At 35.7% G+C, this 22,597-nt stretch overlaps 1 long non-coding RNA gene and 3 other non-coding genes across 53 annotated transcripts in view; all 4 read left to right on the top strand.

The window, feature by feature from the left end:
• Window positions 1-22,597, top strand: part of LOC147913805 (uncharacterized) — a 168,699-nt gene that overhangs the window by 35,335 nt on the left and 110,767 nt on the right. For 44 of the 50 annotated variants that reach the window (XR_015556061.1, XR_015556066.1, XR_015556094.1 and 41 more), the window contains 2 exons: window positions 4,357-4,443; window positions 11,146-11,246. This is a non-coding gene — a long non-coding RNA (uncharacterized LOC147913805). Of the gene's footprint in view, window positions 1-4,356; window positions 4,444-6,494; window positions 6,533-11,145; window positions 11,247-22,597 lie in introns of all 50 variants that reach the window. The other 6 variants (XR_015556104.1, XR_015556100.1, XR_015556101.1 and 3 more) reach the window with 5 other exon arrangements.
• Window positions 3,029-3,100, top strand: LOC147913868 (small nucleolar RNA SNORD113/SNORD114 family). Its single transcript, XR_015556241.1, has one exon. It is a non-coding gene; the product is annotated as a small nucleolar RNA SNORD113/SNORD114 family (small nucleolar RNA).
• LOC147913867 (small nucleolar RNA SNORD113/SNORD114 family) lies at window positions 5,133-5,204 on the top strand. The gene has a single exon (XR_015556242.1). It is a non-coding gene; the product is annotated as a small nucleolar RNA SNORD113/SNORD114 family (small nucleolar RNA).
• Window positions 17,225-17,296, top strand: LOC147913866 (small nucleolar RNA SNORD113/SNORD114 family). Its single transcript, XR_015556243.1, has one exon. It is a non-coding gene; the product is annotated as a small nucleolar RNA SNORD113/SNORD114 family (small nucleolar RNA).

Genomic DNA, 22,597 nt, shown 5'->3' with positions numbered 1-22,597 from the left:
AACTGGAATGTTTTTTGTGGGTCTTGGTGAGACAGAGGGCCAAGCATGGACCAATGTTGAGAATGTGGCACAAGCCAAGCATTATGGTTAGTCCAGTATTTCACACTAACACTCATTTAAAAAGTTTAAATCTAGTATCTTTCATTCTTTTTCACACCTGATTTCAGTTCTACAGAGTGAATACTCTAGAGCTGATTAGCCATTCTGTAATGATGAAGGGCTTTCCTCTGTGGGTAAGGAGCGTGGAGGCTGATGTAAGTGACAGTTAGAGTTCTTGTTCTTGGTTTGAATGGTTTGCTCGTGGACGTTGACTGTATTACCTAAAAGAAACAAATGGCTTCATACTTTGATAACATCACAGGAGGCCATGCGTGAACCAGTGATGAGAGTGTGATATGAACCAAGGATCGTGATAAATCCAATTCAGCACAACTTAATTAAAAATACTCTATGGCCATTTTATTTATGTTATTGACATTTTAATATTCCATATTAATTTTATACTACTATTGATTTAAACATTCCCCCTTGGATAAAGATCTGTGCTGTTAACTGATTGAGAAGATAGGCCGTAGGAAGATGGACAGATATTATCAGTGTTCTATGGTGGAAGAAGATGGTGAGTTCATAATAGTTCATCGTGTCATCTTTGAAATATAGACTAATTAAAAGAAAGAGGGCTAAGAACAGACCAATGATGAGTGTGGGATTGCTATGTAGCAAGAATGTTGATAGGCTCCTGTTATTGATCACTATAGAAAGACATCTAGTGTACTATTTCTGTGAGAAATTATGCCCATGTGTTGTCTAATGTAGTGACCACTAGCCACAGGTGGCTGCTGGGCACCTGGAGTGTGGCTAGTCTAAACTGAGATGTGATCTATGTGGAAAGTACACAGCAAATCTAGGAGAGGCAGTACAAAAGAAAAAGTAAAATATTTCAATAATAGTTTATGTATATTGATTACCTATTGAAATGGTAGTATTTTAGATATATTGGGTTAAATAAAATATACAATTATGATTGATTTTACCTGTTTCTTTTTACTTTTAAAAAATGTAGATTCTAGAAAACTTAAAATATATGAGTGGCTTGCATTATATTTTTATTGGCCAGCACTGCCAATAATATAGACCAATGATAGCAGTAGTCAAGGATCTTTTCCTTTATGTTTTTCTGACCCATGGGTATTGATAGCATTATTATTAGCCAAATAATAGATCAGTCAATGAAAAGTGAATAAATGAATGAGAAAAATAGGAAAAAGCATACACTAAATATTAAGATGTATACTGAAATAAGGATTATTTTAAATATTTTTTTGAAACACCAAAACCCATAAAAACAATGTGAAGTGGTTAATCCCTTTGGGTAATGAACATATGAACAGTTGGGTGTAGTAATCAGTGCTGTTGTATTGGGTTGTCGGTGTGTTGCTAGTCTTTAAGGTTTTTTTTTTTTTTGAGAAAATGATCTACATGAACAAATTGCTTATTAAATAACTAACTAAATAGAAAAGAGTCAAGGATGGGAAGTATCGAGTGAGGGCAGCCTAGCGAGCAAAGGTGTTGGTTAATCCATATGGGCACCACTGAAATTCACTGCAAAAAATATCTAGTCTCAGTTCTGAGGAAAATGAGCCTGTCATCAGGCTCATCAGGTTAGGAAGATTACAGGGTCTTAATCTTAGACTTTTGAGGCTCATGGGTTTTGATTATGTTGTTATTATGTAAATGAATCAATGCATAAATTAAACAAATATATAAATGAGTGAAAAAAGAAGGCAAAGCATGAACCAATGATGAGTGTATATAATGAAGCAAGAATTATTGTTAATATGTTTTTGAAGCACTGATGTCCATTAAAAAAAAGCACTGACATTGATTTCTAAAAAAAGGAAGAGTTTTAGATGGTCCCATGATAGATGTTTACATAAATAAGAAAATTGAAGAGGACCAATGTTGACATTGTGTCAGATGATAAGAATTATGATTAAGTTTATTCACTGAGTTCGTTAAAGAACAATAAAGATCTAGTTGGTTATCTCTGTAGATAATGAACAGGTTGACAGATGTTAGTTTTATTTAGGGTTTTTGACCATTTGCTTTGGATTCTAAGCTATGGATTGTCAGGGAATGAATGAATAAATTTATGTCACAGTCAGTTAGTTAAAAGGGGTTAAGTCATGGACCATTGATGAACGTAAGTTGGAAAGCAAGTATTAGGATACATTCAGTCTTCATTGCCGTGTCCATATAAAGGACATAAAGTCTAGGCTGCTACTTAGTCATTTAAGGTTCACAGATAGATTCATGTTAACATTGTTTCAGGTTGGGCTACTGGGGGCTTTGCTCTTGCTAATTATCTTCTAAACAATAGATATAGGATTAAATTAATCCATAACTACTCAAATTAAATAATAAATAAGCAAATAGATAAATACATGAAGAGGGTCAAGAATGAGCACTGGTGGAAGGTGCCATGAAACAATTTTAGATTAATCCAACTTGGAACAAGTGAGGTCCATCAAAAAAAGAAAAGATGGAAGAGGGTGCTTCATTCATTTTGCAGTTGTTTAATATTTCATTTTATTTTTCATTACTGTTGATTTACACATTCCACCAAAGATAAAGATTTAGGTTTCTAACCTGTTGAGAGAGAAAACACAAGGGAAGATGGAAAATAGTTATCGAAGTAAGATGATCCTTTCCTGGATTTTCTTTGTTACATATTTAAAACTTGAACAAATTAAAGGAAGACTAAAGAAGAGGACCAAGCAATGGCCATGACGAGTGTGGGGTTTGCATCAAGAATGTTGATTGATTCATGTGTGCAACAATGAGTCCACTGTAGGAGGACATCTAGGGTATTAGTTCTGGCGAAATTTGCCAAAAGTCAGAAGTTAGTAATATTCTTAAATCTTATTCTTGCTTTGTTGTCGTAAATGGATATTAACTAATTATTAGTCAATCAATGAATGAATTAACACACAAATGTATAAGGGAATAAAGAAAAAAGTCCTGAGGCTAGACCAATGGTGAGTACCCTGGGGTGTCTGAACCAAGGACTTTGATTAAATCCTGTGACTCTGAGGTCCGTTGTAAAAACACACCTGATTTCCTGCCTTAGTGGGACATGAGCTTGTAGCTGAAGATAGGAATACAGGCATCTTGCTCTTGGCTGTGGTAGATCTTAGGTATGGATCCTTATATTAGCGAATCAGGGCATGAGTGAATAAGGAAACGTATCAATGAATGAAGACAAAGCTGGTTAGATAAGCTCTAATTATGAGAGTATGTAATGAGATATAAACGATTATTAAAACAGTTCTGAGGAGCTGAGCTCCAGTGAGTGAAGAGTCCAAGACTTACCATGTTGGTTAGGAACATATGGGCAGAGGTACGTAAGAGTCAATGTTGTTTCTGGGTTGGCGGTTGTTAATTTTATTAAGAAAAGGGAGAAAAGGAGAAACAAAATAATCAATTACAGAACTACCTAATTAAAGAAGACCAAGCATGGGCTAATGTTAAGAGTGTGTTATATGAGAGGAGTTATGATTAAATCAGTTCTTCTCAATCAGTATCATTTTTGAATAACACATCTGGTTGTTTTTCTGTGGATCTTGAGTTTATGGGCAGAGGTTAGTGTTATTGAGGACTCTTGCCCAGGGTATGTTGGTTCATGAATATCGATGATATTATAGGTGAATAAAGGAAAAGATTGTTTAAAAGAGGGCAAATGTGGACCACTGAGGACACTATATCATTAAAAAAAGTTTATTAATCTCACTCTACTCTTCTGATGTCCATATAAATAAAGGGGGATTGGGACTCTGCCCACTTTGGGTAAAGAGCATCAAGACAGTTACCTGTAATAGTATTTGAGACCAGTTTGCATTTGCTTTGAAAAAATGAAAATATAAATAAGTTATTCCATGATTAAGGAAATAAAAAATAAACAAATAAATGAAAAAATTCATAAGTAGTGTCAAGCATGGATCATTGGTGAGAATATGTCAAGAAACAGCGGTGTAAATTTACCTAATTCTAATCAAGGAAAACCTATAAAAAAGATAATCTAAGCTCTTACCTATGTGAGTAAGGTTTAGTAGACAGAATTTGGAACAGGCATAGTTCTTAATTCTTCTACTAGGATGTGGATTCAGCAATTGTCATCATATTACATACATTAATAATTAAAGAAAATAAATAAAAAGGGGGCCATTCTTAGGCTAATGGAATGTGATGAAAACAGGGATTTCTGATAAATCTGGTACAGCAGGACTAACGTCTCTTAAAAAGATCTAAATCTACACTGCTTCTTCAATTTTCTAAAATCTGCTTTTTACTCCACAGAATCAATATACCCCATCTGATTTATTCATTATCCAATGATGAAGATCTTGGCTGTCACTTCTGTGGATAAGGAGCAAAGGGACTCATGTAAGTAACAGAGTTCATGTCCTTGGTTTGCAGATGATTCATGTGGTCCATGGAATTGTTTCCAAGGAATGAATGGCTACTGCAGACATGCATGGACCGCTACTGGGAATGTGTAATGAACCACGGATTAAGATTAATCCATTTTAGTACAACTGAGGTTCATTTAAAGCAAAGTTGGAGGGTTTTACATTCGTTTTCACAGTTGCTTAATATTCCATTTTATTTTTGCACCACATTTTAAGAAAATTTCTCTATTGATAATGATCTAGATTGTTAAATCATTGAGAAGGGAGTGCCTAGGAAGATAGAAAGTATTGTCAGTGTTCTAGTTGTGGGTTAAGATGGTAGGTTCATTGTACCATTTTAAAAATATGAAGAAATTAAACAAAATATGAGCAAGCAGAGAGTGGTGAAACACTTGGGATGGGTATGAAGCGAGGTTATTGATTAATCCATATGTGCAACAGTGAGGTCCAATTAAAAAGAGACCTTGTTTGCTAGCTCTGTGGGAAATAAGCCTGTCAACAGCTCTATGCAGTATTCAAAGATCTTGTTCTTGGGTTTTTGTGATTCATGGAAATTAATATTTTTTAATCAGTGAAGCCATGAATGAAATAATCAATAAATAATGCATAAACAATCAATAAACAATGTATAAATAAATAAATGAAGAAAAAGAGTGTTGAACTTGGATCAATAATGAGTAGTTCTGGGGTATATGAATCAAGAATTTTGATTAGACCCTAAACTCTGAGGTCCTTTAGAATTAGACCTAGTGATTCCCTCTAAGGGAATAGAAGTATGAGCAGAAGTTCAGGCCAATTGGGGATCTGATTCTTGGGTCTTAGTGGTTCCTGAATATGGATTGTATTGATGTAAGTGAATCAGTGAATCCATGAATAAATAAATATGTAAGTGAATGAAGACAGAGAAGGTCACATGTGGATCACTTATAAGAGTGTGTCATGAAACAAGTATTATTAGTAATATATTTGTTTCCCACCGAGTTCTAATATAATACATAGGTAGAGGCTGTTATCCCCTTTGGAGCACACAGGAACTCCAGACCCACAGGTACACATAGACAGATGCATCTAAGTGTCCGTGTTGGCATTCTGGGTTGGTGGGTTGTTGCTGGTTGTTGGTTTTATTAAGAAGAAGGAAAAAATATTTCTATAAACAAATGATTACATAACTATTTAATTGAAAAGAAGCGAGCATTGGCTGGTGTTGAGAATATGTTACATGACACCAGTTATGATTAATCTAATTTTGTTCAATGAGTTTTATTAAAAAAAAAAACAAATGGAGAGTGGTATAGTCAGTTATTTCTGTGGGTAATGAGCCTATGGGCAGTTGTTCGTATTTTTAGTGTACAAGTTTAGGGTCTGTAGATTCTCAGGCAATTATATATTGTTAAAAGTTAAATTATAGACAATATGGAGCATGTGACGTGAAATAAGGTTAATGACAAATCCTGCTCCACCCTGCTGATGTCCATAGGAAGGAAATGGGACCTGGTTTCTTCCTACTTGGATTGTGTATTATATTATTGTATTTTATATTTATCTAATGTATTTTATATATTTTTGTTATACATAATATATACTTTTAGAAAAGTGAAGAGATGATCAAATTATTCCATTGATAATTAGATAAAAAAGTGAAAGAATGTATAAAGGCATAAAGGAAGATAAAGCTAGGATTATTGGTGAGAATGTGTCATGATACTACGTATTAAATCTATCCAATTCCGCACACATAAAGTTCATGAAAATGATTATTAGGCTATTAACTAAAAGCAGGAAGTATACGGCCATGCACCTGTAGTACTTGAAAAGCTTATTGTTGAGTTGGATGTTGGATTCAATGTAGCTTACTGCATTGCTTAAAGTTAAAAATAAACTGATAAATAAAAAGGAGTGCATTTTCTGCACCAATAATGAGAGTGTGATGTGATCCAGGTTTATGATTAATCTGGCAATGCAAAACTCATGTTCATTTAAAAACATCTAATATAGACTGTTTATAATTGGCTTTTTCCTTTACAGCATTAACGCACCACAGCCAACTCAATCATTCTCAACTGGTGAGGATCTTAGTTGTTGCCTCTGTGGGTAAAGAGCATAGAGATCAATACAAGTAATTGTTAAAGTTCACGTTCTCAGTTCAGGGAGTTTTTTCATGGATTTTCAAGGAATTATTTTAAAAAGCTGGTTATATATTTAAATAAAATCAAAGAACACCAAGCATTGACGAAGGATGGGGATATGTTCTTAACCAAGGTTCGTGATTAATCATTTTCAGGACCACATAATATTCTGTTTTAGTTTGGCATCAAAGTATATTTAGACATCCCTTCCTTGATAGAGATCGAGGTTGTTTACTTGTTGACGGTGGAGAATGTAGGAAGTTGGGAGAAAATTGCATTGTTCTAGTTGTGTGGGAAGATGGTGGTTCGTAGTTGTACATTCTACCATCTTTACAATATGGACAAATTAAATAAAGAGACAAGCAAAAACCTATTATCAATATGGTGTTGAGATGAAGCACAGCTGTTCATCGATCCGTATGTACAACCCAGAGGTGCATTGAAAAAAGACATCAAGTGTATTAGCTCTGTGGGACAAGTGTGAATAGACATATCTAGTAACAATCGTTCATCTCGTTCGTGGCATTTGTGATTCATGGATATTGATTGTATTATAATTTATGCATGTAAAAATGATCCAGAAAGGAAGATGTGAATGAAGAAGACAAAAAATGCCAAGTCTGAATCAATGATGAGCATCCGGGGTGTCTGAATTAAGGATTTTTTTTGTGTGTGTGTGAGGAAGATTAGCCTTGAGCTAACATCTGTTGCTAAGCCTCCTCTTTTTGCTGAGGAAGACTGGCCCTGGGCTAATATCTGTGCCCATCTTCCTCCACTTTATTTGGGACGCTGCCACAGCACGGCCTGACAAGTGGTGCGTCGGTGCACACTTGGGATCTGAACCTGTGAACCTCGTGCCGCCGCAGCGAAGTGCGTGAACTTAACCACTGCACCACCAGGCCGCCCCTGAATTAAGGATTTTGATTACACTATGTAGCTCTTAGGTCATTACAAGAAGGTATCTAGTTATTCCCTTGTCTCATAAAAAGGGAATATTCAGGATCCTGTTCTCAGGCTTTGTGTCCCTTGAGTATGGATTGTTTTTATTATAAATGAAGTAATGCATGATGAAGGAAAGAAAGGAAGGAAGGAATGAAGACAAGGAAAGCCACACATTGTTCAATTAGGAGAGTATGTTTTGAAACTTTGCTGAAGCACTGAGGTCTAGGAAAATAAATAGATCAAGTATTTACCCCTTTCAGCAGAGAGCAAATAGGCAGGTATGCCCAAGATTAAATGTTGTTATTTCAGGTTGACTATGGGTTGCTGATTATTTATTTTGTTAAGAAAAGGGCAAAATGTTTGTGTAAATAAATAATTAGTTAAATATCTAATTGAAAAAGAGAACAGTCATGGACCAATGATGACAACAGGTCTTATGACAAGAGTTATGATTGATTTAGGATGTTTACTGTGAGCATATGACCACATGTTAATATTATTCAGAGTTTTTGCCCAGTAAGTTATAAGTATAATAATGACATATTATACTTATATATTTTTATAAGAGAATGAATAAATAGGTTCATATTTTATTTAAATGGTGCAATCACACACCAATGAGGAGCCTTATTATGAAATAAGGATAATGATTAGCCTATTTTACACAACTGATATCCATATGTTTAAAAATCTAGGCTTTTCCTATTTTGCATAATATGCACATAGATAGATGCACATAATAGTATTTTGGTTCTGGGTTGCTGCCCATTTTACCATTTTGCCTTTTCTTTGTATAATGAGTAACTGGTGAAATTATTCCATGAGTAATTAAATGAATGAATGAATGAATGAATACATTAAGTAGAGTCAAGCATGGACCATTGTTAAGAATATGCCATAAAACAAAGATTTAAATTTATCCAATCAGCACAAGAAAGATCCATTAAAAAGGATAGTCCAGGGGCCAGCCCATGGCTTAGTGATTAAGTTTGGTGCACTCCACTTTGTTGGCTTGGGTTCACGGATTCAGATCCTGGGCACGGACCTGCACCACTTGTCAGCCATGCTGTGGCGGCATCCCATATATAAAGTGGAGGAAGATTGGCAGAGATGTTAGCTCAGGGCTAATCTTCCTCAAGCAAAAGAAACGAGGAAGGTTGGCAACAGATGTTAGCTCAGGGCTAATCTTCCTCAGCACGAAAAAACAAAAAGGACAATCCAGACTTTACCTCTGTAAAGTACATAGACATGTTTATATAGTCATAGTTCCTACCTGTGGGTTGAGTCGTGGATTCAATGGTGTTCATTATATTGTTTAAAATTAAAATTAAATAATTGAGTAAATAAACAGTAGTGATATTCTCAAGCCAATGAAAAGAAGTAAGTTTTATGTCTAATCTAGAACTCTACAATTAGTATCCTTTAAACATACCTAAATTCATGTTTTTTCATTATTTTTAAAGCTTACTTTTTACCTCAGAATTAACATACCATAGTTTATTTAATCATATCTAATGATGAACATTTTGGCTGATACCTCTGTGTTTAAGAAAGTAACATTCAAAGTTTTTGTACTTGGTTAGGGAAGCTTCTTCATGGATGTTCACTGAGATATTTAAAAGTAATAAATAGCTACATAAAAGTATAGAATTAAAGAATGCTATCCATTATCAATGATGGGAATAGATTATGAACCATAGATAATGATGATTAATTCAATTCTGCACAACTGATGACTCCTTAAAACGAAGATGGGAGGTGTTTCATATGTTTTCAGAGATGTTTGCTATTGTCTTTTATAATCACATGACAGTTGATTTCAACACTTCTCCCTTCAAAAGATCTCAGTGAGGGAGTACATAGGTGCTACACTGAGGGCCATCGCAAAAAGAGGTCTAATGTAGTAGCTCCATGGGAATCATTTCCCATATAGACAGATCTTAGTAATATTCATGGATCTCATTTTTGAGATTTTATGATTTATTTGTATTGATTATATTATAATGGATCAGTGAATGAATCAATAAGCAAAGGGATAAAGGACTGAGGAGACACAGTACAAAGCCTGGACCAATGATGACTCCTGGAGTGGGGGTTGGGTCTGAATCCAAAATTGTGGTTGGTCCCTGTCTGGAAATCAAGGGACTGTTGCAAAAAAGAGACAAGGTAAACTCTTTGGCAAGTGAAATCATGAATGGATAAAGAGATGTGTAATGAATGAAGATAAGGAGGGCCACACATGGACCACTTATGAAATTATGTAGTCAAACAAAGATTATTCTTAGTCATATTTGAAACACTGGGTTCCATAGATAAATAGATCAAAGCTCTGAGCCCTTCCATAAGGAGAAGAGATGTACTTAAGAGTCCGTGTTGCTGCTTTGATTGATTGGTTAGTTGTTTTAATTAGAAAAGGACAAAAAAAAGTTTACATAAACAATTGGTTAAATAATTGTCTTATTGAGAGAGGGCCAGACATAAATCAATATTGAGAATGTGTCATATGACCAGAGTAATGATTAATCTAACTCTATTCACTGAGTTTTATTTTAAAAAAATCAAAAGAGGATTTAGTCAGTTATGTCCATGGGCTTTGAGCGTGTAGACAGGATATTCAGTGCTCTTGTCCAGAGTCTTGGCTTTCACTGATGTTAATATGTTGTTATAAAGGAATGAAGGAGTGCATTTATATATAGATTAATTATTCAAAGGAAGACTGAGCAAGGGCCAATGGAGAACATGTGTTATGAACCAAAGATACTGATTACTCTTGTTATACCCAAATGTTGTCCAAAAAAAGAAATGGAATTCTAAGTTCCTCCTACTTTGAGTAAAGTACACATAGAAATTTGAATGGAGAGGGGCTGGCCCCGGGGCTTAGCGGTTAAGTGTGCACGCTCCGCTACTGGCAGCCTGGGTTCAGATCCCGGGCGCGCACCCACGCACCGCTTCTCCAGCCATGCTGAGGCCGCGTCCCACATACAGCAACTAGAAGGATGTGTAACTATGACATACAACTATCTACTGGGGCTTTGGGGGAAAAAAAAGGAGGAGGATTGGCAATAGATGTTAGCTCAGAGCCGGTCTTCCTCAGCAAAAAGAGGATTAGCATGGGTGTTAGCTCAGGGCTGATCTTCCTCACAAAAAAAAAAAAAAGAAATTTGCATGGAGAGATTCTTTAGGATAATGGGTAGATAAGTAATTAATTTCATGCCTAACTGAGATACATGACCAAATAAACGAATCACTAGACATGTAAGTCAGAAAAATTCGTGCATATTGTTGGTGAGAATATGCCATAAAACAGAGCTTCACATTTATTCAATTTTGCACAAGTGAGGTCCATTACTAGCAATCACTGAGCTGTTAAATATATGAATAGGGAATATATAGACAGATATTTATGATAGATAATGGTTCTCATTCTCATGCTGGCGTTTATTGTATTATTTAAAAATAAAAATTAAATAAGTCAATAGATAAGGATTGCCATTCTTGGGCAATGATGAAATTATGAAATGACCCAAGTTTATGATTAATATAATGCAGCTAGACTAACTTCCATTAAAAAAAATATCTAACTATAGGTTCTTTCTTTCTTTTGAAAGGGCGTTTTCACCAAGGGAACACCACAGGTGATTTAATCATTCTCTAATGCTAAAGATCCCAGCTTTTACAAACTCTGTGGGTAAGGAGAGAAAAGACTGATGTAAGTAACTGTTAGAGTTTATGTTCTTGGGTTGGGAGGTTGCTTTATGGGTGTTGCTTGAATTTTTCAAAGTAATAAATAGATGTGTTAATAAATAAAACTAAATAACACCAGCACAGACCAGAATTGGGATTTATGATTAAACTGATTTAGTACTACTGAAATCCAATAAAAAAGATGCAGTCCTTCATTTATTTTCAAGGCTGCTTCACGTTGTGTTTTATTTTTGCATTGCAATTCCTTTAAGTACCTCTCCATTGATAAAGATTTAGGCAATTAATTCCTTGAGGGAGGAGCACAGAGGAAGATGGAGAATATTGTTGGTGTTCTAGTTGTGGAGTAAGGTTATGGGTCTCTTGGTTATTCATCGCACCACATTTAAATGAAAAAGGGACCAATGGGACTGATATGAAACAAGGATGCTGATTAATTTATATATGTGAAAAGCACGTATATATATGCTGCAAAAAGCAGCCTCGTCTATTAGCACTGTGGAAATGGGCATATAGACTGTTAACTAGTGATATTCAAGGGTGTTGCTCTTGGGCTTTTTGATTCATGAGAATTGATTGTAATATTATTATTGAATCAGTGAATAAAGGAATAAACAATGTCTAAATAAAGGAAGAAAAAGTGTCAAGTGGAGATCAATGATGAGTATTCCCAGATGTATAAACCAAAGACTTTAATTAAACTCTAACTTTGAGGTTCATTAGAAAAAAGAAATCTAGTTATTTCCTCTGTGGGGGAGGGGCCTACAGCAAAAGTTAGGAGTCGTCAAAGATGTGCTTCTTGGGCTGTGGTTCTTAATGTTTGTGAAATGTATTATAAGTGGAGCAATGCAAGAATAAGTAAAGCTGTGGAAATGAATGATGACCAGTTATGAGAGTCTACACTGAAATAGGGATTATTATTAATTATATTGTTTCCTGAAGCACTGAGTTTCATAAGCTAAATGGATCAAGTCTCCGTTACTGTTTTCCGTAAAGGGTATATCCCATTGCATGAGAGTCCATATTGTTGTTTGGGTTTGGTGGTGGGTATCTGGTTGTTGGTTTTATTTAGAAAAAGGAACAAATTATTTACATTAAAAATAATTGTTTAAGTGAGTGCCTAATTAAAAGAAGGCCAATCGTGGACTAATACTGAGAATATGATAGTAGGTATGCTCAAACAATTCTCTTCGCTGACTATTGCTTAAAAAAGCAAAAAAGAACCTAGCAGGTTGTATCTGTGGACAATGAGCTTGTGGACAGATACTAGTTCTTGTCCAGTGTCTTGGCTTGCAGGTATTTTGAATGTATTGTTAAATGTGAATAAATGAATGAATTTGTATTTTGGTCAATTATTTAAAAGAAGACAGTGGGCCGGCCCCGTGGCGTAGCGGTTAAGTGCGCGCGCTCCGCTGTTGGTGGCCCTGGTTCGGATCCCGGGCGCGCACTGACGCACCGCTTGTCGGGTCATGCTGAGGCGGCGTCCCACATAAAGTAGAGGAAGATGGGCACGGATGTTAGCCCAGGGCCAATCTTCCTCAGCAAAAAGAGGAGGTCTGACATGGATGTTAAAAAAATAAATAAATAAAATAAAATAGGGGCCGGCCCTGTGGCGTAGTGGTTAACTGCATGCGCTCCGCTGCTGGCGGCCCGGGTTCAGAACCCCAGGCGTGCACCGACGCACCGCTTGTCCAGCCATGCTGAGGCCGCGTCCCACATACAGCAACTAGCAGGATGTGCAACTATGACATACAACTATCTACTGGGGCTTTGGGGAGAAAAAGGGGAAAAAAAAAGGAGGAGGATTGGCAATAGATGTTAGCTCAGAGCTGGTCTTCCTCAGCAAAAAGAGGAGGATTGGCATGGATGTTAGCTCAGGGCTGATCTTCCTCACACACACACAAAAAAATAAATAAAATAAAAATAAAAGAAGACAGAGCATGGGTCAGTGAGGAAAAAGTGTCATGAAACAAAGATAATGACTAAATCATTTTAGATGAAAAAAGAGAAATCTAGACTTATCCCACTTTGGACAAAGTGCGTTATCAGCTGCTGCATGAAATGGTATTTCAATTTTGCATTACTGGTGGGTTTTACTCTTTTTCTTTTAAAAATGAATAAATGGTTAAATTATTCTTTGACTAATTAAATAACAGAATAACATGAGTGAGTCAGTAAATGTACAAAATAGGGTAAATCTTGGACCAATGCTTCATGGCATACTCTAAGCAATGCACGAATATGGTCCCTTAAAAAAGATTAATGAGGTGTGAACTATGTGGTTAGGGGGTACGATGTGGTTAGGGGTTAGATGGATAGTAGTCCTAGTTACATTTATTAGTAGTGTTCACTACATTAATTAAAAATTAAACACTAAATAAGTCAATGCATAGAGAGTAGGGTCATTCTTGAGTCAATAATTAGAAAATGATAGGAACCAAGGTTTATGGTTGATCTAGTACTTCGTGACTCCAGTCAATTAAAAAAAGTTGTCTATGCTGTTCCATTCCTTATAAAATGTACATTTTATTTCATAGAATAAAAACACCATAGCTGATTTAATTATTCAATAGTAATAAAGATTTTAGTATTCACCTCTGTGGGCAAGGAGCTTAGAGGCTGTAGTAGATAATGTTCAAAATTTGTGTCCTTGGTTTAGGTAGTTTGTTCATCATGACATTATGTCAAAGAAATAAATACTAAATACATAAATAAAGTCAAAGGATGCCATGCAGGGACCAATGATGGAAATTATCCATTGTTTACAATTAATTCAGTTCAGTGCAACTGAGGTCCATTAAAAATGGTGGAGGACTTTTATTCATTTTCAGAATTTTTAGTATTATATTTTATTTTGTACCATGGTTAACTTAAACATTTCTTCAGTGATAAAGAGCTAGGCATTAACTCCTTGAGAAGGGAGCAGATATAAAGAAGGAAGATAGTATCAGTGTCCTCATTGTGAGATATGATGGTGGTGGTTGATTGTTGTCTTGTATCAGTTACCTATTGCTGTGTAACAAATTACCCTACAATTTAATGGCTTACAACAGCAAGAAGCATTTGTTATCTGTCACAGTTTCTATGGGGCAGGAATCCAGGAGAAACTTCGTAGGTAGTTTTGGCTTAGGGTCTCTTGTGAGGTTGTAGTCAAGATGTCAGGTAGAATTGCAGTCATCTGAAAGCTTGACTGGGGCTGGAGGAGCTGCTTCCATGGCTCACTCACATGGGCAGAAAGTTGGTGCTGGTTATTGGTGGGAGGCCACAATTTCTTCCTCCATGGACCTCTCCTCAGGGCTGCTTGAGTATCCTCACAGCATGACAGCTGACTTCCCCTAGAGCAATCAATCCAAGAGTGAGGAAGGAGGAAGCCTCAAAGTATTTATAACCTAGACTCACAAGTCATACACCATCACTTCCGCAGAATTCTTTTTTGGTCATAGAGGCCAGGCATAATTTAATGTGAGCTATGAATACCAGTAGTCATAAATTGTTGGGAGCCATCTTGGAGGCTGACTACCACGTATACCATCTTTAAAACATGGAAAACTTAAATAAAAGAATGGCAAGCATGGACAAAGTATAAATACGGATTGATGTGAAGCAAGGAAGCTGAAAATCTATACGTATAATGCTGAGACCCATCGCGAAAAAGATGTAGTCTCTTAGTTTTATGGAAAACAAGCCTATAGATACAGCCTAGTAATATTCTAGGATCTTGTTTTAGGTTTTTTGATTCATGTATATTGACTTTATAATTATTAGTGACTTAATGAGGGAATCAATAAATGAGGGTATGAATGAATGAAGTAAAGGGTGCCAAGTTTAGACCAGTAATGAATATCCTCGGGTATCCGAATCAATGATTTAGATTAAACCCTACGACTCTGAGGCCAGAGACCTAGTTAATGCTTATATGGTAAATGAGCTCACAGCAGAAGTTAGTAATATTCAGGATTTTGCTCTTAGGCTATTAAGGTTCATAGGTCCTGATTGTATTACTATAAGTGAATTAATAAATGAATAAATAAACAAATAGATAAATGAGGACAGGAGAGCCATATGTGCCCCAATTATGAGAGTGTGTGATGTATTTATGGTTATTAATACATTTCTGAAGCACTCAGTTCCAACATAAATTGCTTAAATCTGCTACCTGTTTGAATAAGGAGCATATAGAGATAAGTACCTAGAAATCAATGTTGTTGTTGCTCTGCATAGTTGGGGAAGTGCTGGTTGCTTATTGAAAACAAGAAAATAGGACCTAGTTGGTTATATCTGGGAGTAATGAGCACATGAACAGCTGTTAATACCATTCAAATCTCTAATCCCGTTTGTATATTCACAGATATGGATGATATTATGAGTGAATGTATAAATACATCTATCTCGCAACCAATTATTTTGAGAGGCTGGAGCAGGATTTCTCAACCTCACGCTATTGACATTTGGGGCTGGATAATTCATTGTTGTGGCAGGCTGTCCTGTACACTGCAGGATGTTTAGTAACTTCACTGCCTCTGCTCACTAGATGCCAAAATTGACCTTCCTCTCCCAGCTGTGACAATCAAAAGTGTCTCCAGACATTGACAAATATCCCCTGGGGCAACATTGCCCCCCCTGAGAACCACTGGGGTAAAGCATGGGCCAATGAGGAGCATGTGTTAAAAAGCAACGTGAATTGTTTGTCCTGTTGTACCTAACTGATACTCAGATAAAGAAAGAAACACACAAACTCCGCCCTCCCCACTTTGGGTCAGGTTCATATGTATAGTTGCATTTAATTGTATTGCCATTTGGGTTTTGATGGGTTGGTCATATTGTGTTTTCTCTGGAAAGTAAACTGATGTTCAAATTATTCAAATTAGCTGATGTACAAAGATGAATAAGTAAAGCAATGAGTGAATAAATAAATACATAAAGTGGGGTCTAGCTTGGACCATTGGTGAAAATGTGCCATGAAAAAAGTATTTAAATTTATCCAGTCCTGCACAAGTGACATCCATTATTAGGAAAAATGTTCTAGATTCTTACCATGTGGGTAGAGAGTACATAGAGGGATACTTAAAATAGTCATCTCTTATTCTTATGTTGGGTGTTAGATAAGACAATAAAGGCCAGGCCGTTCTTGGACCATTGATTAAAATGTGGCATGAATCAAAGTTTATGATTAATCTAGTACAGGCCTACTAATATCCCTTAAAAAATTTAAATGCAGACTCTTATATTCTTTTTAAAATCTGCTTTTACTCCACCCAGTGGGTACACCATTCCTGACGTAATTATTCTCCATTGGTAAAAATCTTGGCTGTCATTTCTGTGGGTAAAAAGTGCTGAAACAGATCTAAGTATTAATCAAAGTTCATGTTCTTGATTTGGGGGGGTTTGTTCATAGGTTTTATCATTTCAGAGAAATAAATGGGTACAGATTTAAAGAAAATAAAAAAACACCATGCATTGACCAATGATAGGAACGTATTATGAACAAAACCAAAATTAGATCATTCCAATTCAACACAAGTGAGACTGTTCAAAGAATAAGATGGAGGACATTTCCATCGCTCTCAGAGTTGATTGCTATTCCATTTTATTTTTGCACCATAGCTAATTTAAATTTCCTCAAGCGACCTAAGCTTTCGCCTCTTTAAGGGGAGCACATAAGAAGATGGTTGATATTGTCAGTGTTCTTATTGTGGAGTAAGATGATGGGTTTGTGGTCATTTATTTTACCATATTTAAAATGTGTATAAATTAAACAAAAAGGAGGAAGCATGGATCAGTGATGAGTACACGATTTCTAAGAAGCAAAGAAGTTAATAATCCATGTATGTGACTTTGAGATTCATCTGTTGATCTTAGCAATTTCAAGGTTCTTATTGTTGGGATTTTGGGATTTTTGTGTGTTGATTTTGTTATTGTGAGTGAATCAGTGAATGAATCAATAAAACAAAGGTGAAAATGAATGAAGTAAAAGAGTGCCCAGCCTAGACCAATGATGAGTATCCTCTGGTGTCGGAATCAAGAATTTTGATTAAGCCCTATAATTCTGAGATCCATTAGGAAAAGAAAATTACCCTATTATTTCTGAGGGAAAGGAGCATATAGCAAAAGTTAGGAAAAGTCAGATCTTGTTCTTGGTCTGTTGAGGTTCTTGAGTATAGATTATATTTTTGTAAGTAAATCAGTGTGTGAATACAAGAATAAAATATGTAAATGAACAAAGACAAGGAGGGCCTTGATTGGACCAGTTATGAGAGTGTGTAATGAAATAGGGAACAGGACTAATACAATTTGGAAGTGCTGAATTCCAGTAAAATAAATAGATCAAGGCTCTTATGCTTTTGGGTAAGGAACATTAGAAGATAACTGTATGTAAGAGTCAATGTTGCTGTTGATTGGTAACAGATTTTTTGTTTGTTTTAAAATGTTGCCTCCTTTTTTAAAAGACTTTGTTTTTTACAGCAGTTTTAGGTTCATGGCGAAATTGAGTGGAATGTAGAGATTTCCCATAATCTCTCTTCCCCCACACATGCATAGCCTCCCCCACTATCAACATCCCCCACCAGAGTGATACATGTGTTATGACTGATGAACCTATTTTGACATCATTATCACTCAGAGTCCATGGTTTACATTAGGGTTCACTCTTGATTGTATATTCAATGGCTTTGGATAAGTGTATAATGACATGTATCCACCATTATAATTTCATACAGAATATTTCTCTGCCCTAAAATTCCTCTGTGCTTTGCCTATTTATCCCTCTCTTCCATCTAACCTCTGGCAACTCCTGATCCTTTTACTGTCACCATAGTTTTGCCTTTTCCAGAATGTCATATAGTTGGAATCATACAGTTTGTAGCCTTTTCATATTGTCCTCTTTCACTTAGTATATGCATTTAAGTTTCCTCCGTACCTTTTCATGGCTTGATAGCTCATTTCTTGGTAGTGCCAAATAATATTCCATTGTCTGGATGGACCACAGTTTATCCATTCACCTAGTGAAGGATGCCTTGGTTGCTTCCAAGTTTTGGCGATTATGAATAAAACTGCCGTAAACATCCATGTGCAGGTTTTTGTGTGGACTTAAGTTTTCAACTCCTTTGGGTAAATACCAAGGAGTGCAATTGCTGGATTGTATAGTAAGAGTATGTTTAGTTTTGTACGAAACTGCCAAATTGTCTTCCAAAGTAATTGTACCATTTTGCATCCCCACCGGCAGTGAGTGAGAGTGCCTGTTGCTCCACATCCTCACCAGCATTTGGTGTTGTCAGTGTTCTGGATTTTGGCCATGCTAATAGTTGTGTAGTGGGATCTCATTGTTGTTTTAATTTGTGTTTCCCAAATGACATAAGATGTGGAGCATCTTTTCATATATTTATTTGCCATCTGTATATCTTCTTTGGTGAGGTGTCTGTTAAAGTCTTTGGCTCATTTTTTACTTGGGTTGTTTGTTTTCTTATTGTTGATTTTTAAGTGTTCTTTATATATTTTGGATAGCTGTCCTTTATTGGATATGTGTTTGCAAATATTTTCTCCTAGTCTGTGGCTTGTATTTTGTTCTCTTGACAGTTTCTTCACAGAGCAGAAACTTTTAATTTTAATGAAGTCCAGCTTACCAATTATTTCTCTTATGTATTGTGTCTTTAGTGTTGTATATAAAAAGTCACTGCCAAACCCAGGGTCATCTAGATTTTCTCCTAGTTATTTTCTAGGATTTTTATAGTTTTACATTTTACATTTCAGTCTATGAACCATTTTGAGTTAATTTTTGTGAAGTATATAAGGCCTGTGTCTAGGTTCCTTTTTTTGCATATGGATGTCCAGTTGTTCCGTTACCATTTGTTGAAAAGACTGTCTTTGCTCCATTGTATTGCCTTTGCTTCTTTGTCAAAGATCAGCTGACTATCTTTATGTAGGCCTATTTCTGGGCTTGCTATTCTATTCTATGGATCTGTTTGTTCTTTTGCTAATAGGACACTGTCTTGATTACAGTAGCTTTATAGTAAGTCTTAAAGTCAGATAATGCCAATCCTTCAACTTTGTTTTTCTTCAATATTGTGTTAACTATTTTGGGTCTTTTGCCTATCCGTATAAACTTTAGGATCAGTTTTTCTACATATACAAAATAAATTACTGGGATTTTGATGGGTATTGCATTGAATCTATAGATCAAGTTGGAAAGACCTGATATCTTGACAATATTGAGTCTTCCTATCCATGAATATGGAATACCTCTCTATTTATTCTTTGATTGCTTTCCTCATAGTTTTGTAGTTTTTCTCACATAGTTCTTATACATGTTTTATTTGACTTATATGTAAGTATTTCATTTTTTGGTTGCTAATGTAAATATTTACTATGTAAATTGTATCTTTTTACATTTCAGATTCCACTTGTTCGTTGCTGGTATATAGGAAAGCAATTGACTTTTATATATTAACATTGTATCCTGCAATTTTGCTATAATCTCTTCTTAGTTCCAGGAGTTTTTTGGTTGATTCTTTCAAATCTTCTACATAGATGATCATGCCAGCTGTGAACAGACAGTTTAATTTCTTCCTTCACCGATAGTATACCTTTTATTTCCTTTTCTTGCCTTACTGCATTAGCTATAACTTCCAGTACAATGCTGAAAAGGAGTGGTGAGAGGGAACATTCTTGCCTTGTTCCTGATCTTAGTGGGATCTTCTAGTCTCATTATGATGTCAGCTGTAGTTTTTTTGTAGATATTCTTTGTCAAGTTGGGGAGATTCCTCTCTATTCCTAGTCTACTGAGGGTTTTTTTTTTTTTTTTTGAGGAAGATTGGCCCTGAGCTAACATCTGCCAATCCTCCTCTTTTTTTGCTGAGGAAGACGGGCCCTGGGCTAACATCCATGCGCATCTTCCTCTATTTTATATGGGACGCTGCCACAGCATGGCTTGACAAGCAGTGCATCGGTGCGGGCCCAGGATCCGAACCGGCGAACCCCGGGCTGCCACAGCAGAGCGTGCGCACTTAACCGCTTGCGCCACTGGGCCAGCCCCATACTGAGAGTTTTTATCATGAATGGTTGTTGAATTTTGTCAAATTTTCTGCATCTATTGATATGATCAGGTGATTTTTCTTCTTTAGCCTGTTGATGTGATGAATTACATTAATTGATTTTTGAATGTTGAATCAGCCTTGCATACTTGGGGTAAATTCCAGTTGGTCATGGTATATTTCTTTTTATACATCATTGGATTTGATTTGTTCATATTTTATTGAGGATTTTTGCATCTATGTTCATGAGAGATATTATTCTGTGGTTTTCTTTTCTTGTAATGTCTTTGTCTGGGTTCAGTATTAGGGTAATGCTGGCCTCATAGAGTGAGTTAGGAAGTATATGCTCTGCCTCTATCTTCTGAAAGAGATTTTAGAGAATCGGTATAGTTTCCCCCTTAAATATTAGGTAGAATTCACCAGTGAACCTTCCTAGGCCTGGTGCTTTCTGTGTTCGAAGGTTATAAATTATTGATTCAATTTCTTTAATGTATATAGGCCTATTAATATTGTCTATTTCTTCTTGTAAGAATTTTGGAAAATTTTGTCTTTCAAAGAATTGGTCTATTTCATCTAGGTTATCAATTTGTGGGCATAGAATACTTCATAGTATTCCTTGATTATTCTTTTAATGTCCGTGGGGTTTGTATGAGGGCCCCTCTTTCATTTCTGATATTACAGTTTGTACCTTCTCTCTTTTTTTCCTTAGCCTGGCTAGAGGCTTATGATTTTTTCAAAGAACCAGCTTTCGGTTTCATTGATTTTTCTGTTAATTTCCTGTTTTCAGTTTCATTGATTTCTGCTTTAATTTTTTTTTGATGAAGAAGATTGGCCCTGAGCTAACATCTGTGCCAGTCTTCCTCTGTTTTGTATGTGGGATGCCTCCACAGCATGGTTTGATGAGGTCCGCTCCTGGGATCCGAACCCGTGAACCCCAGGCCACTGAAGCAGAGCGTGTGAACTTAACCACTATGCCACCAGGGGCTGGCCCCTTTGCTTTAATTTTTATTATTTCTTTTCTTCTGCTTATTTTGGATTTAATTTGTTCTTCTTTTTCTAGTTTCCTAAAGTAGAAACTTAGATCACTGATTTTAGATCTTTCTTCTTTTCTTTAAATAAAAATTGTATATATTTAAGGTAGACAACATGATGTTTTCTTATACATATACATAGTGAAATTATTACTACAGTCAAACTAATTAACATATTAATCTCCTCATAGTTATCATGTTTTTGTTTTTGTGATAAGAGCACCTGAAATCTACTCTCTTAGCAAATTTCCAGTATACAACATGATATTATCAACTATAGTTATTATGCTGTACATTAGATCTCTAGAACTTATTCATCCCACATAACTGCAACTTTGTACCTTAGTCTCTCACTAATATCTCTCTATTTCCTCCACCTCCCCACTCCTGGTAACCATCATTCTACTCTCTGCCTCTATGAAATTGACTATTTTAGATTCCACCTATAAGTGAGATCATGCAGTACTTTTGTTTCTGTGTCTGCCTTATTTTGCTTAGCATAATGTCCTCCAGGTTCACCTACTTTGTTGCAAATGATGGGATCTCCTTTTTTAAGGCTTAGTAATATTCCACTGTATATTTACCACAATTTCTTTGTTCATTCATCTGTCAACAGACACTTAGGTCTTCTTTTCTAATATGTGCATTTAGTGCTATAAATTTCCCTCCAAGGACTGCTTTTGCTGCATCCATTTTTTTTTCTTTTAGGAAACAGGTAATATTTACATAAATAGATAATTAATTAAGAATATATCTCATTGAATGAAAAGCAAGTATAGACACATGTTGACAATGTGTCATATGAGAAGTGTTAGGATTGATCAGATTATATTCACTAAATTTTATTAACAACTCAAAAATGATCTAGTCATTTATTTCTGTGACTAACCAAGTAGAGGGATGGATGTTAGTATCATTCAGGATTTATTGCTAGTGTCTTTGCATTCATAGATATTGACGTATTGTTATAATTGAGTGAGTGAATAAAATCCTATTTTAATTATTTAAAATAAGACAAAGCACACATCAGTGAGGACCATGTCTTAGGAGACAATGATAATTATTAATTTGAGTTTTCAATGTTGATGTTTATAGAAAGAAAAAATTCCTAGCCCACCCCCAATTTTGATAAGGTACATGTAGATCATTGCATATAATAGTATTTCTGTTCTGGATTCCTCACTGGTTTGCCATTTTGACCTTCTTTGTATAATGAGTGTATGGTCAAATCATCCCATGATTAAATAAATGAACATTGAGTGAATAAATGAACATATAAAATAGAATCAAGCATGAGTCAT

This window comes from Ceratotherium simum, chromosome 24 (assembly GCF_057802395.1).
Source record: "Ceratotherium simum simum isolate JZ-2026a chromosome 24, ASM5780239v1, whole genome shotgun sequence".
Taxonomy (NCBI): Eukaryota; Metazoa; Chordata; class Mammalia; order Perissodactyla; family Rhinocerotidae; genus Ceratotherium; species Ceratotherium simum.
This window is presented reverse-complemented; position numbering and strand designations above follow the sequence as displayed.